This window comes from Perognathus longimembris, chromosome 24 (assembly GCF_023159225.1).
Source record: "Perognathus longimembris pacificus isolate PPM17 chromosome 24, ASM2315922v1, whole genome shotgun sequence".
NCBI classification, from domain to species: Eukaryota; Metazoa; Chordata; class Mammalia; order Rodentia; family Heteromyidae; genus Perognathus; species Perognathus longimembris.
In genome coordinates this window covers 13,288,342-13,303,143 of record NC_063184.1, presented here as the reverse complement: position 1 = coordinate 13,303,143, position 14,802 = coordinate 13,288,342, and the positions used below count along the sequence as shown (strand labels likewise).

At 40.2% G+C, this 14,802-nt stretch overlaps 1 protein-coding gene across 1 annotated transcript in view; it reads right to left on the bottom strand.

Moving 5' to 3' along the window:
* Positions 1 to 14,802, bottom strand: part of Col25a1 (collagen type XXV alpha 1 chain) — a 400,930-nt gene that overhangs the window by 384,279 nt on the left and 1,849 nt on the right. The gene's annotated exons all lie outside the window — the stretch shown is intronic.

Below are 14,802 nucleotides of genomic sequence, written 5' to 3'. Positions count from 1 at the left end.
GGTTGGTATTGGCACCGGAACAGGCCTGAAGACCAATTGAACAGAATTGAAGACCCAGAAATGAACCCACAGAACTATGCCCACTTAATCTTTGGTAAAGGAGCTAAAAAAAATAGGATGGAAGAAAGATAGCCTCTTTAACAAATGGTGCTGGCAAAACTGGTTCAACACCTGCAACAAACTAAAACTATATCCTTATATATCTCCCTGCACCAAAATCAATTCCAAATTGATCAAAGACCTTGAAATTAAAACAGATACCCTGAAAACACTAAAAGAAGGAGTAAGAGAAACACTTGGGATCCTTGGCACAGGATGGAACTTCCTTAACAAAGAGCTAGAAATGCTACAAATCAAACTAAGGATGGACAAATGGGACTGCATCAAACTTCAGAGCTTCTGTAGGGCAAAGGACATAGCTTGCAAGATAAACAGAAAGCCTACAGATTGGGAAAAGATCTTTACTGGCCATACAACAGACAAAGGCCTCCTATCTAAAATATATGCAGAATTAAAAAAATTAAACTCCTCCAAAACAAAACCCCAAAGAACCAACAGCCCCGTCAACAAGTGGGCTAAAGACTTAAAAAGAGACTTCTCTAATGAGGAAATGAGAATGGCCAAGAGACATATGAAAAAGTGCTCTACATCACTGGCCATAAAAGACATGCAAATCAAAACAACATTGAGATTCCATCTCACCCCAGTAAGAATGTTCTATATCAAGAAAACTAACAATAATAAATGTTGTAGGGGATGTGGCCAAAAGGGAACCCTACTTCATTGTTGGTGGGAATGTAAACTGGTTCAGCCACTCTGGCAAGCAGTATGGAGATTCCTCAGAAGGCTACATATAGAACTCCCCTATGACCCAGCAGCCCCACTTTTGGGCATCTACCCAAAAGACCACAAACAAAATCACACTAAAGGCACTAGCACAACAATGTTCATGGCAGCACAATTTGGCATTGCTAAAATATGGAACCAACCCATATGCCCCTCAGTAGACGAATGGATCAGGAAAATGTGGTACATATACACAATGGAATTTTATGCCTCTATCAGAAAGAATGACATTGCCCCATTCAAAAGGAAATGGAAGGACTTGGAAAAAATTATACTAAGTGAAGTGAGCCAGACCCAAAGAAACATGGATACTATGGTCTCCCTCATAGGGAATAATTAGCCCAAGTTTAGGCTAGTCACAGCAGAGGATCACAAGAGCCTAATAGCTATGCCCCTATGAATGCATAAGATAATGATAAGTGAAATGAACTCCATGTTATGGAAATGAGTGATATATCACTGCTGTAATTACTTTCAACATGCCATGTGAAACCATAGCTTCTATTGTTGATGATCCTCTTGTATCCTCTTCCTGTGGTTGTACCTGCACTATCACTGTATCTTATCTGAGTACATTGGAAACTGTATATACTGGTATTAGAATTAGGAAAGTGAAAGGGAATACCAAAATCGAGAGACACAGGGTAAAAAGACAAATGTCTACAAAAGCAATGCTTACAAAACTGTTTGATGTAAACCAACTGAACAACTCGTGGGGGAAGAAGGAAAGGGGGAGGGGGAGGGGGGAATGAGGGAGGAGTTAACAAACAGTACAAGAAATGTATCCAATGCCTAACATATGAAACTGTAACCTCTCTGTACATCAGTTTGACAATAAATAAGAAAAAAATATTTTTCCTATAAGGGAAATATTTTTCCTATGTTTCTTTGGGTCTGGCTCACTTCACTTAGTATAATTTTTTGGAATAATTAGTACATGTTTAGGCTAGTCATAGCAGAAGATCATAATAGCCCAATAGCTATTCCCTTATGGACACTTAAGATGATGCTAAGTGAAATGAGCTCCACGTTATGGAAACAGGTGGTCTATCATTGTTGTAATTATTTTCAACATGCCATGTGAAACCGTACCCTTTTTATTTTCTCTCATATTCCCTTCCTGTGGTTTTACCCCCACTATCACTGTATCTCATCTGAGTACCCTGGATACTGTATATATGTGTATTAGAACTAGGGAAGGGAAAGGGCATATCAAAATCGAGAGACAAAGGATAAAAAGACGAATGACTCCAAAAGCAGTACTTACTAAACCATTTGGTGTAAAACAACTGTACAACTCATAGGAGGAAGGGAAAGGGGGAGGCGTGAGGGGGGGAAGGAGGAGGTAACAAGTTGGATAAGAAATGTACTCACTGCCTTATATATGACACTGTAACCCCTCTCTACTTTACTTTGACAATAAAGGGGAAAAAAAGACAAAAAAAATTTTAAAGATTCTGAAACACCTAACATTTCTTGGAGTTATGACATATAGTGCTTAAGATTCTCATGTTAAAAACTAACATTTAGAATCAACACTCTCTTTCTCTGGCAATAGGAAAACTACTAGCACATACACTGTTTCTGAATAAAGGTAAACATTTCCCTCAAAGAACTGCTAATCACCGTACATTTTCCATGTATCTACCCTCAGCCTCCTTTCTTCCTTCCTGTTATTTACTTCAGCCATTCTCCTGCCAGAATCTGAGTGAAACCAGCCAAAAGGTACAGACACTGAGGCAGGTGGGGGCAGACAGCATGAACACACCAAGGTGGCTGAGGCCTGAGCTATTTTGGGTGCTATAAACTCAACATTAGGTACAAGTAGTCAGAGAGGAAGAGAGACATCAGGAAAAGTAGAAGCCAAATGGCTCCTAGGTATAAAAACCTAGAGAAGTGTGGACTCAAGACAGTTGTCAGAAGCTCTAACACACAAATAAGATGGGAATTAGATGGGATGTTCAAGGAAATCACCAAACGAGAACATACGACAACCTAAGTCAAAGCTAAGACAGCCAAAAGAGTAGCGTAAAATCCAGGAGGTGGCCAACATGGCCTGCGTTTATTTAAAAAAAAAAAAAAAAAGGCTTCTCCACAAGCAAAAACATCTCTCCAGCCTTCCTTCTCTCTCTCTCCACATAGAATAAGCGTTCACTCCTTTGCAGCCTTTGCTAGCAAGAGACACGAGATCTTTTTTGTTAGATTATGAAACAAATACCAGTGATGAGCCAAAAACTTAAATATAGTAACAGAGTTGGGACAGCACTGTGTTCACTCTGTGAGAAATATCCAACAGGAATGTGCAGTGTCTTTATTCAACAACAGTTGTTTATTCGAATCACAAAGTCTAATGATTAAAGCATGTCTTTAACCCTCTTATATCTTGCTATTCTACTTATTCTTGTGTTAGACATTGACAATGACCACTCTTGGGAATCTAGAAAGTTCCCAGGAAGTACTGGGGGCGGGGGGGGGGGGGTGCTTAGCATCACTTTCCAAAGCATAAGGGTGAAAAACAACAGCTCAGCAAGGGGGTGGCAAAGGGGAGAGGGGGAGACAAATGAAGGGGAAGGGGGGAAATGCAGTCAAGAATTCACTGCACATACTACAAAATTAAGAAAACGGAAGGAGTGGGCAGAGGAGGGAGGGGCAAGAATGTTGAAAGGGGTGACATGGGTTAAGATGGGCCATATTCATAAACTGCTTTGTCAAATGGCAACTCCTTTGCACAAATACTTAAAGATAGTTTTTGTAAGAACTCAGGAGCTCTTCCCTTCACAGTAGTAGGACAAGTTATTAGTACCTATGCACAGGGACTAGAGTCTTTCAGGTCATTTGTGTTTTGGTGAGGTTTTGTTTTTTGAGCCAGCACTGGAAATTGAACTCAGAGCCTGGGCTCTGTCCCTTAGCTTTGTCACTCCATGCTGGCATGCTACCACTTGAGAAATAGTGCCACTTCTGGCACTTTGGTGGTTCATGGGAGATGGGTGTCATGGACTTTCCTACCCAGGGCTGGCTTCAAAGCACAATCCTCGGATCTCATGAGGAGCTGGCATTACAGGCCTGAGTCACAGGCTCCTGTTTCTAATGAGCTTTGTTCATCAAACAAGTGGTAATATAATTTTAAGGTTCACAGACATTAGTGCTACCCTTTGAGCCTACAATGTAAAGCCCAAAAGAACTGTCCTTAAAATAACTAATCAAATAAACAATAAACAATTGTCTTATAATTAATCATAAGATAGGTAAAAAGAGACAAAATAATCATTACTACTATAAACATCAAAATGAAAAATAATGCTTACCAAAGAGTTGATTCCTATATAGTTTAAGAATATAGGGAAAGTAAGCTGGAAGCCAGTGGCTGTAGCCAGTAATCCTAGCTACTCAGGAGGCTGAGATCTGAGGATGGAGGTTCTAAACCAGCCTGGGCAGGAAAAATCTGTGAGACTCTTCTCTCCAATTAACCACCAAAAAGCTGGAAGTGGAGCTATTGCTTAAGTGATAGAGTGCTAGCCTTAAGCAAAAAAAGCTCAGGGACAGTGTCCAGGCCTGAGTTCAAACCCCAGGAACAGCAAAAAAATAGATAAGAGTTTGTGTTGCAATGGAAAACCATACACTCTATATCACTCCTAATTCATTCTGCTACTATGTAACAGGATAAATAGCAGAGAATAGCAAAGGAAAATAAACATTTGTTAACTGGCAATGTCTTTCTTGTCTATAGTCATATAATTTCTTTCAAAGTGCAATTGACTTCTCTTTCTCACTTGGAAAAGTCCAGTTTGCCTCTATTTACATATTCAATTTCAATTACTTCTGAACAACAAAAAAACAACAACCAATGTTTCAGTCTTAAAATTCTCCTTTGAACCCTTATGGAATCTTAATAGTTACTTCTTCGGTAATTAAAGTAATACATAGTCACTTGGCCTCTGCATACTTCCATGCCATCATGATTGGTCATAATTTCACTAATGAGGGCTGGGGATATGGCCTAGTGGCAAGAGAGCTTGCCTTGTATACATGAGGCCCTGGGTTCGATTCCCCAGCACCACATATACAGAAAATGGCCAGAAGTGGCGCTGTGGCTCAAGTGGCAGAGTGCTAGCCTTGAGCAAAAGGAAGCCAGGGACAGTGCTCAGGCCCTGAGTCCAAGGCCCAGGACTGGCCAAAACAAAACAAAACAAAACAAAAACATAATTTCACTAATGAAAACGATCCCTTAACAATAGAAACAACAGGTCACTTTATGGGACGTGGGAGGAGTGTTGCTACGGGTCATGAACATCCATCTGCTCCACTAATAGATTGAATACTAAGTGCAGGCCCTGGGAAGACAGGGCCCTACCACTTGAGTCCCAGATGCGTAAGTTCCATGCTGAGAGCAAGTCAGGTCAAACACCACCAATGGAATGGAAGTAAACCAGAGTTTAGATTCCTGCTACAGAAGCACAAAGTAGAGTACAGGAGAGTGGCCTGACTAGAAAGAGGGTCGTTTGGGAGAGTGCACCTTCTAGTTTGTTCTATAGATGGATGGCCACACCACAAAGCCCACTGGGGCAATGTATGCTCCATGAAAGCCTGGTGTAGTCGCATTTCTATACCTATTGTTAGGTTTCCTGTATTTACTCTTGGGTTTCAACCATTCTTATTTATCTCATCACATCCCATAAATGTGAAAGCAGTGTGAAGCTTTAAAATGCTAGGTGCACATGATTACAATTCAACAATGTGGAGATTTGTAATAAATTGGAAATGATGAGAAAGGGATACATGATGCGTGTAGGAGTTCTTTGTGACTGATTATAAAATTCCTCTGTCTGGGATTTCTGCTTCAAGACTGATGGTAGAAGCAAAGGTTTTCCTGCTTTTAAAGAAAAAAAAGGTGTAAAAGAATAAAATGTCCCAGACTTCTTAATCCAAAGATACCTTGTGCTATAAAAACTAATTAACCATTTTCATATTCATAAAATGGTAACATAAATTTTATTACCACACCAGCACTTCCTTTATTCCTAGCCTGATTTCCAGGCTAAGCTCAATATTCAAGAAAATATCTCAAAAGTAGCTGAAATTTAGGGCATTGAATAACGTTGCACAGAAGGAAACCATATACAAGAACATAAAAAGCCACGGTTTCTTTACTGATGTAATTTCGCAATACTAGAGTTTTTCTTTTATTAAAAACTTCCAGATGCAAAACATGACTGGAAAGCTCAGGCACACGGGTCTGCCTTCCTGCCTCAGGTCCTGGGCAACTACCAGCCGATCTGCAGGGTTAGGAGATAAAGTCACAGATACAGTGTGTTTGGCTAAATATTTTTAATAGATTGTAATACCTCTGTTTGGCTCAAATAATTTATCCAGCCTTATTTGGTCCACTTTCCCATTTCATGGTTGGCTGATAATTGACTCGTCTCAGAAAGCAAAGCAATGAAGAAAAGAAGGGGAAAAAAAGAAGGAAGACATAAAAAGGAGGAGGAAGGGAGGAAGGGGGCCAGAGGAGGAGGACAGAGGACAGAGAAGAAAAAGTCATGAAGTCAGGTACTGGTGGCCTATGCCTACAATCCTGCTACTCAGGAAATGAGATCTGAGGATCACAGTTCAAAGCACGCCTGGGCAGGAAAAGTCCACAGGACTCTTAGCTCCAACCACCAGATAGTTCAGAGTAGAGCTGAGTGCTAGCCTTGAGCAAAAGAAGCTCAATGCCCAGACCCTGAGTTCAAGCCCCAGGACTGGCAAAACAAAAAGTCATTTTTATGTTCCAGACTTCCTTGAAGCCCATAGTTTGAAACTATATATGGAAGGGAAAACAATCACTCACCAAAGCTCAATAGCTTGTAGAGTTTCTGGGTCATTCTATTGCATGTCCTACCAGACAACTATAAAAGGTGCTTTGCTTGGCCAAAGAGCTGTCCACAACTCCCTGCTCAAACAGCTGATGACAGTGGACATTCGTTTCAATGGGAACAAGATAGTCTTTCAATTTTCCTTCTGTTGTACTCGTTACAATGTGGCCAGATTTACACTCTCTCTGTGAAATGCATTGGATTTCTCGGTCAATATTGGCTACAATATTAGTAATTTCTAGAGACCTTGCCTGTCATTTAAATGCAGACACAAAACTCACAGTCTCCTCATGGTGTCCATTTCAGTTTCAACATAGAACCATCATCATTTTACCAACCACCAACTTTCTCACAACATAGAGTTTCTATAAATAATGCACATGCAATCTGCATATGCAAATTCAACCAACTACAGATTGTACATCTTTAAGGGAAAAGCAATGCATCTGTACTAAAACACATTCAGACTGTTTTCTTGTCATAATGCCCTATAATATGGCATAACAACTAGTTACACAGTATTTCAATTATATTACTTACTGTAAGCAATCTAGAGAAGACAAAGTACATGAAGGATGTTTGTAGTTTATATGCAAATATTATGCTGTTTTATATAAAAAGAACTTCATTAGCCACATGGGTTGTAGAGCCAACCCACTTCAGATACTAAGCGACTTTGTAATTTGGGGGAAAGTTATGTTCCAGATAGCATTTTGCCAGCTAAATATTAACTGCTCAACAAAAACTCTAGTGTTACCAATAACTATATTAAAAAATTAATGGCAGCAGCAACATGTTGACAAGACTCCATGTGCATATGTGTAAAGAATAAAAGCTCAAAGGAGCAAGGTACCAGTGGCTCATGTCTGTAATCCTCAAGAGAATGAGTTCTGAGAATCAAGGTTCAAAGAAAGCCTGCACCAGAAAGTCTCTTATCTCCAATTAACCACCAAAAAAGCAGGAAACAGAGCTGTGGCTCAAGTGGTAGAGCACTAGCCTTGAGTGCAAAGGCTAAGGGATAGCGCTCAGGACCTGAGTACAAGCCCTAGTGCTGGCACCAAAATGTAAAAAAGCACAAAGAAAAATGAAAAATGCACAGAAACATGTCAAAAACTAGGATGACTTAAAGGCTTTAAAAAAATCTCAGTGACTTTAAGGCAGACGGATGGGGTGAAAGATGTTGATGTTTGTGATGAATGATATCACAGTGGGTTACATTGTGCATTTTCCCAACTTCCTAGTGCTAACAGATTAGTGGATATGTTCCTCACTTTCAATCTTCCTACACATAAACTCTTTGGGAAGAGAAGAGAGAAGGAAGATGGAGGAAAAGAGGTGAGAAAAGTGGGAGGAGAGGCGAGAGGAACAGATAACAAAGAAGACTATCTAGACATATTCTGACTACCAGTTGTACCAGAATGTACAAGTAGAGCTGGCTATAATTTACTCAATTAGACTAAATATGAACATTGTATTTTAAAAAGTGCTGAACATATTTTAAATACAAGAATTAAAACTTCATGTCCATAATGAAGACCAGAACGCTTAAAAATTTAAATTATAGATTTTTTTTTACATTTTAGGTGTCAAAGCCTATAAGCATGCCCTTATAACAAAAAAAAAACATGAATCTAGTGATCAAAGTAAGGAACACAATATGAAGGGAAATGAATACATTTCAACTACCATTCATGAAGAGAATAAGGCCTTCAACTGAAGAGGCAGTGACATCTCTGGGTGCAATGATGTCAGAAGCATCATAGCAATTCCAAATTATCCTGTACTAATAGAAATTCCAAATTTTGAGGGGAAGAAGTTCCACAGTAAGTTTAATGACAGTATTAATTCCACTTATTCTAGCTGTTGGAATACTAGCCCAAAGTTCATGGCTGTGGCTCTATCTACTATATACAAGTACAAAATGCACTGCATTTCAGGTAACTTAGAAATGATGGATGGAAAAAACTATTTGCTTTCTCTACTGATTTTGTCCATCACCAAGGAAGACAAGGGATAGCCCGCAATTCAATTGGGAAGAAAACTGGTGGAGCAGCGAACTCCTATTTAGCTCAGTTCCTCCCCCTTGTGGTCACAAGAGGTGCCTGCCACCTCGTGGTTGGCATTTCCTCAAGGAATCCCAACACCTAGTGGCACAGAACAGTCATTTGAAGGAATATATGCTAACAAAGAGCTCTCAGTTTAAATTTGTGATTTCTACTTCAGCATCTGCTTTATCCACATGCCCTTCTAAAAATCTATTTTGTAATATTTTTAATTGCAAGTTTTCCAGCCAATCCCAAATGGTATCAGTTAACTATCTACATATAAGAATCACCAGTGTTAACACACATTGGGGCGGGCTAGGGGCATTGTGAAATTCCATGGCACTTTACACCACCCCACCAAACTTCACCCATCTTGGCAAGCCAGGTTAGGTAGCAATGCTTCTAGGTGTAGCCAGTCACATCCTGGGTTTCAGCCTGCAGCTCAGACTCATCCATATATAATTTTCACATTCTCCACTTCCACGAAACCACCCCAGAAAGTCTCTAACATGTAAGGAGGGCACCCAAACAGTTTTTCATGATAGGTCTTGGGTGGCTTCCATTTGGGTCACGTCACAGAGTTGATTTTGCATCCTTACAAAGCAATCAGAAGCAGAGCAGACTGTGGCCTTGAAAGAATGCTTGCTCCCACAAATCAAATGAGCTACAGTGAACTGAAACTCCATGTAGAATTGGTATCCTTCTTTTACATACTTGCCAACAGAATTACTACAGTAAGAAAGGGGAAAGGAAGCCAGACATTGTGGCACGCTCTGTTTCCCAGATACGGGGGAACAGAGGTAGGGAGGATCACAGTCTTGAGTCCACCTGAACAAACAGGGGAGGAAGGGTGAAAAGGGGAAAGGAAAAGGGAGAAAAGGGGAAGAGATAGAGGAAAGGGAAGCGGAGGGCTGGCCAGCCCAAAAAACTAAACAGCCAAAAAAAAAGGAACTGGAGGACTGATTTAAATGAAGCAAGCAAAAGGCTTCAAGTTCAATGCCAAGCATCACAGAGAAAAAATTGTAAGAATTAGCTTCTTAATTTATAAACAAGGCAGACAAAAGAACACTCCTTCAAAAGGCAACTTGTCCTTGTCCACTCTCAGCGAGAGTCACTGAACGCGTCACATCCAGCCTGTTGGAGTCATTAGGCCTGAGAAGGACTGACTGGGGACATTGGTGGGGCACCCTCATCACCGTGCCCTGTTCTGTGTCACAAGAAGAGGAGAATGTCTGCCATTTTCATTTCCATAACATTCACCATTTCAAGTTGCTTAAGGTAAAACTGTTTCTAGTCTCTGTATCATTGAAAATGTATACAGCGGGAGATGAGTTTTATATGCTCAAGTCAACTGGATTAACAAAGGAACACAAAGGCTCTGACACCAGGGGGAAGAGCGCTCTATCTCAAAGCAAGTGTGAACATTTATGTCCATCACCATACTGGGGCATCCTCAATCCATCACCAGGATCTGTACTGCTCCCACTTGGGAATGAGGGGTACTTGCACTTGTTGGCATTTACTCCCACTTTGTAAATAGTCATTTCATAAGTGTAGAGGATACGAAATACCTTAGAAAATACCTAACTTTCTGTGTATGCTGGTACTAGGGCTTGAACTCAGGGCCTGGGCACTGTCCCTTAGCTTTTTCAAAAGTTCAAGGCTGGCTTTCTATCACTTGAGCCACAGTTCTAATTTGGCTTTTTGGTGCTTATTGAAGGTCAGAGACTCGTGGAAGTTCCTGCCTAGGCTGGCTTTGAACCTCAACCCTCAGATCTCAATCTCCTTAGTAGCTAGAATTATAACTGTGAGCCACCAGCAGATGGCTTCTAGACTAACTTTTTATCTGTAGCTGTTAAACACCCCACACAGGAAGTTCTCAACTTAAATCTCACTATTCATAGAATAGAATAGACTATCATCATATAGAACAGGTTGTCCATTCTGTATTAATCACGTTTAGAAAGTGGCTCAAGTAGTAGAGCTGAAGAGCTCAGGGACAAAGCCCATGCCCAGAGCTCAAGCCCCATGACCAAAAAAAAAAAATATATATATATATATATATATATATATATGCTTATTTCGTTTGTAGTATCAGTAGATCAGCTACCGGTGTACCTTTATCTACCCATCCATCAATTCTTAGAAAGTCAAAAGGCAACCAACAAACTTTGTATCAATTCTTAGTTTTTCTGAAACAAAGTATAGTTCTTTCCCTACCACCAAACCATTTGAACAACTTCCCATATTGTAAAAATGTCATAGATTTAGGTTATATGCTCCAAAATATATTCCTTCTCTTGATTTTGCTTATCCCACATGGAAAGTCATTTCAAACTAATATTTGGTGTCATCTTCATGGAACTAGAAACTCCATGAGGATACAGGGCAAGTCTGCCTGATTTGCAAAAAAAAAAAAAAAATCCCCAAATCTGGTACTGTTTAGTATTTATGCTAGGTAGAGAATTGACTAAGATGCTAAGTCATTATTGCCTAGCTCTTACTTACAAAGATATGACCAGTTTGTAAAAGCCATATGTGGAAATGATTTGCACAAGATTGTGTAACATGTTAATGACAAAGCCAGGGTGGCTTTCTTCATTTCCCATTCCCATTCTCCATGGATGACACCACAGAGGTTCTTATACCTAATAGGCTGAGGAGGCCAATCCTACTGATGAGTGAGTTCCTATCACTTGATTGGTGGCTCCATTCCCATTGTTCTTCATTGGCTGGACAGAGAAACCTTTCTGTAAATATGCCTGCTTTATGCATACTTCATGGAAGGTCCAAAGAACACAACCTGAAGTAGAATTCTGTAGCCATAGTAAAGAGCCAAGTTACTCTCTTAGGGACAGTCAGGTTTGACAGGGATCAAGCCACAAATACCAGCTGTTATCTCCATGTCTCTGCCATTGCTAATGCAAATCTGCTAAACATAGCTTTGATGTGTAAGAGCTTTGAAAATTATTTGGGGTTCTTAAAAGCAACTTTTTTTGGTTTTCTAGAGCATCTCTTGATCTCACAAAAAAGGTAAATACACATTTCTATGAGGAGAAAGATGATATAGTAATGACTGTCCAACTTTAATATCACAAATATCACTGTATAAGTATTACTTCAATAAATCTGATTTGAAAAGGTCTAAGAGTCAGATGGTGAAGAAACTCGTTTTGGTAAACATCTCATATTGAAGCTGTAAAGACACTTTACTAAGCCCATGCCCACTAAATCCAGGTCTTTCTACCTGATATGTTTCAGTCTAAATGGTCTGTTTCTCCTGTCATTTTGATGAACACTTTGGAGACAAAACTAGGTATCATGAAAACCCCAAATTCCACTGCTACAGCACCAAGAAATACTGACTGGCAAGATTATCTTTATAAATGATCTACAGATGCTTAATTAACCACCATGTTCATTAGCTTTAGGTTCTGAGCAACTTTTGCAACATTTCCCATTTGTATCTCTGTGGAGCAAAGGAAAGAATGTAAGAAAATGACTAGAACTGTGGGTGCAGCTTTAGTGGTAAGAGAATTTGCCTAGTCTTTCTGAGAATCATACCAAAAAAAACCCACAAAAATGTATTAAAGCTCTAAACACTAATATACCAAACTATTTATATATATCATACAATGGAGAAGGAATTTCTAGTTTTTTGTTTTTCAGGTGAAAAAATGAAGTGCATTCATTTGACCACAGTCACACTATTATTTAGTATCAGATCTAGGATTCCAGCTCTAAGATTGCAGACTAGACTTATCCAGCTCATTCTGGATTCCTTATTAGCCTTCAGGCTCTGGAGTCCCTCTGCCCAGGGGACAAATCCTAAGATTGCTAGCACTTAAAACTCTCCTAGTTAGAAGAAGTAAATCAGAAAGAGCCTTTCCTATCGTGAAAAGCCATTCAATAAATAGTCCTCAAAGCATTCCCACAGAGGCTACCTGGGCAAACCCCAGTAAGACCTGAGTTCTAGCAAAAGCCATTAGAGTGAATACAAACACAACTTTGCTTCTTTGCTACCGACCCTTGGCTCTGAGACTCAGCCTGTCATCAAGAGTGTCAACTTCAATGGATGGGCATGTGTCCACAGGAACTGAGTTGAGGTCACACTTGTCTCGCTCTGTCCTGCAAACAGATGTCTGGGTGACAAGTCTTAGTCACACATGGTGAACACAGGCTCCAGCCAAATCAGGTGGGAAGTGCCATATCTTCTTTCTAAGCCTTTTTGGCCAGCCAGTTCATTCCCTAAGATAATACTGCATCAGCTGGTTTTCTCCAGAATCTTTTACTTTCAACACAAAACCTGCGTTTGGGTGATGTCTTGTTATTTGACAAGCATAACCGAGTTTATTTCTGTAACTCACCAAAAACCCTGTTTGGCTCTGTGTGTTGGAATGTGCCCCTTCAAAGAGTTCCCTCCCAAGGAGCCAGGTAAAAACTGATGTAATGCGGAGCTCTAGTGGTGGCAAGAAGGAAAGCAGCTGATAGAGCCAACAACAACCCCAAAAGAACCCCAAGGGAATTGCTGTTTATTATTTATTTATCACATTAAGATGGAAAAAAATAGTCTGTGATAATCATCCCAGAGAATACACAGCAAAGTCTTAAGGATAATAGCTTCCTCCCAGATGACAAGAGTTCAATCACTGGCCTACATGAAGCATCATAAAAACAGTAGTATCTCCTCTAGAAATAGAACTCAGTGTGGTCACTTTTCAACATTTTACCAAGTTTGTTATGAATCTTCCAAATTAAAGCTCCCCACATACACACAGCCAGTATACTGGATTTTTTTTTTTATGTTCAAAAGATGCTCTTTCCTGCCGGGTGTGATTTGTGAAGTCCTATACCTACCTACCCACTGTCGTGGGAATTTACATCATCCCTGCAGGCGGGGGCAGGAAGGGGGGGGGCTGTGATTTCATTCCTGTGCTGGAAAAGTTCTTCCCTTGAATATCTGACTTCTGAGGTCTTTCTCAACTACTCAGGATGAAACACACCATGTCAAACATCCACACTTTGTCTTCTCATCAAAAGCCTTCACTGAAAAAGAATATAGCTCCAAGATGGTCAACAATGTGGTAAAATATAAATACTAAAAACTTTTATGCTGTATAACCTGAAAATTGAAACGTCTAAGCTGTGCCTGAACAAGTTATCATGAGACAAAAACAATCTCAAAATATAAGAAAATACAGGCAGTAGGCCTTTTTATCCCCAGTCCCGGGGCTTGGACTCAGGTCCTCGGGTCTTGGGCACTATCCCTGAGCCTCTCTGTGCTCAAGGCTAGCGTTCTACCACTTGAGCCACAGTGCCTTTTCCAGCTTTTTCTTAGTTTGTTGGAAATAAAGAGTCTCACAGACTTTCCTGACTAGGATGGCTTTGAACTGCAATTCTCAGATCTCAGCCTACTTAGTAGCCAGGATTACAGGCGTGAGCCACCGGTGCCGGGCAGGCGCGAAGCTTTTCACAGTCACCTGCAGCTTAATCATAACTGAGGCGTATTCTAAGGGTTGTGTTGTTGCCATCGCACTGCTGAGCAAACATCGGGCAGCTCACTCACACAAACTAAGCTGGCTATGACATCACTAGGTTATACAATCTTAGGGGGCCACTGTTATATTTGTGACCTGTCATGGGTTGAAGTGTCATTATGAAGCACATGACTACATTGAAACAAGCTCTTCAATATGGAAGAAAAAGACTCATTTTCCGTGCATAAGGACGAATGAAACTAGAATGTTCATAAATACCTTTTCCATGTTTATCTAAAGAACATCTTGAGATTCATGGGAGTTTTATGCCTTATATAATCTTGCATCCACTAAATGCCTTCCCCTGGCCATATTCCAAGAGCTTTTAAATTGTTAGGTCTACAGACAACTACCAAGGCTCAGAGGTCTGTGAATGAAGATTTAATGATTCTAGGCGGGGGAGGGGGGTTCATTCACTAAAGTCTCGTCTCCATCCTTCTACTACACACTGTCACTGATGGTTTCTTAAAACTACACAGAAAAATGGACAACATGGAAGAATATTTCTGGCAAGGCACTGAG